Source organism: Octopus sinensis, linkage group LG5 (assembly GCF_006345805.1).
Source record: "Octopus sinensis linkage group LG5, ASM634580v1, whole genome shotgun sequence".
Lineage (NCBI taxonomy): Eukaryota > Metazoa > Mollusca > Cephalopoda > Octopoda > Octopodidae > Octopus > Octopus sinensis.
In genome coordinates this window covers 108,077,964-108,080,008 of record NC_043001.1, presented here as the reverse complement: position 1 = coordinate 108,080,008, position 2,045 = coordinate 108,077,964, and positions in this window count along the sequence as shown.

Genomic DNA, 2,045 nt, shown 5'->3' with positions numbered 1-2,045 from the left:
ACACAACCCCCAATTTCAGCAGCGGGGCCCGACAATATATGCTTACTTACCCCGCCACATCATGCTGGTTCCGTACCCCCTTGAGCAACATCAAAATTCACTCATCCGTCCACAAACACTCTCTAGGCACCAAAGCTTTCCTCACTCCATCCATCTACACAAACCGAGGCCTACCTCTGGTTCTTCTACCTACCACTTCTGCCTTTATCTCCCTCCTTACCATCCGCTTCTCATCCATCCTCTCCATGTGGCTAAACCACTTGAACATTCGTCTCTCCATTTTGGTTGTTGGTTTTTCTCTCATTCCTGCTCGCCTTCGCACCTCCTCATTCCTCATCCTCTCCATCCGTGTCACACCAACCATATCCTTCAAACAGCTCATCTCAAACACATCTAGTCGATTCCTTTCCGCTTCTGTCAGCCCCCACATCTCTGCACCACATAACACTGTCGGCACAATCACGCCCTCATACACACCTATTTTCGCTTTCATACTCAACCTTTTATCTCTCAGCGTACCTTTCACAACTCCAAGTATCTTACTCCTCTCCTTCACTCTATATCCCACCGTCTCATCCAAACCCCATCCGCCGTCACATGTGATTCCAGAAACTTAAAAACACTCACCATTTATACTCATATGTAACAAACATTCATAAGCCTCATTAACCATTCAACCACTGTCATTCCTCCTTTCTTTAGGCATTCCACTGTACACCCATCCATACCTGGCTCCTTCCGGTTTGCCATTTTCTACAGATCCCTCACCTCCTCCCTTCCAATTGCACCGTAGTTCCATTCCCCAGCAACAGGCATTTCCCTCTCTCCTCCTACAGCCATTATACTTGCCTCCCTAATACCTATTTTTTATTACCCACAAGGGGCTAAACATAGAGGGGACAAACAAGGACAGACATAGGTATCAAGTCGATTAAATCGACCCCAGTGCGTAACTGGTACTTTATTTATCGACCCCGAAAGGATGAAAGGCAAAGTCGACCTCGGTGGAATTTGAACTCAGAACGTAACGGCAGACGAAATACCGCTAAGCATCTCGCCCGGCGTGCTAACGTTTCTGCCAGCTCGCCGCCTCCCTAATACCATCCACACTTAACCGCCTCCCTAATACCCTCCACACTTAACCGCTCACTCAAATACCATTCCCATCTCCTTTGTACTTACTTCCCTTCCAACAAATTTCCATTTACATCCCTTCACCCTTTCTTCTCTTCTCCCCAGCCACCTTTCTTACCCTCTCTGCCTTTTCCCATCTTTTTATTTCTTACAAAATGTTCACTCAACTTTTTCCCCGAACCTTTCACTCGCCTCCTATTTCGTCACCTTCACTAGAGATGACAGGTGATATGTGTTCCGGCTCATTATGTTTTGAGTTCAAACCTCGTTGAGGTTAACATTATCTTTCATCCCTCCATAGTCGATAAAATAAGTATCAGTCATGCACTGGGACCGATGTATTCAACTACATTTATTTTTCAAAACTGCTAATCTTTTTCCTAAATTAGAAGCCATTATTAACATTATTGTAAGAATGTTTTTTCGAACCAAGGAAGCCTCCATGTGGTTACCAGATTTCCTAGAAATAGCAGTTAAATTTTCTTCAATGTTTTTGTTGTTCAAACTTTCTGTAGCATAAATTAAAAGACTACATTGGATTATATAATTCTTGATTAACTAATTTTTTTCGACTTTTTTGCTAGTTTCAGCCCAGAGCTGCGGCCATGCTGATGCACTGCCGTTTTGCTACACTGTTATTACTAAGAGCCTCCTCAAAAATGTGGCACTTGGTGAAGAATAGAATTTGATATAGCTACCCTCATTTGCACCTCTTGCCGTGAGGTAGGTTCATCTGGGACTCTCGACAGGAAGAGGTCCAGCATTGATTTAACCCTCCACCCCATGAAAATAATAAAAAACATCACTGTTGCTTCATTCAGAATTTAAATAACGTCTGCTGCTACGACTTTCTAATATATTCTCTTTCCTACGAAAACCGAGCAACTTTTATAGAATAATAGCGAGCGATT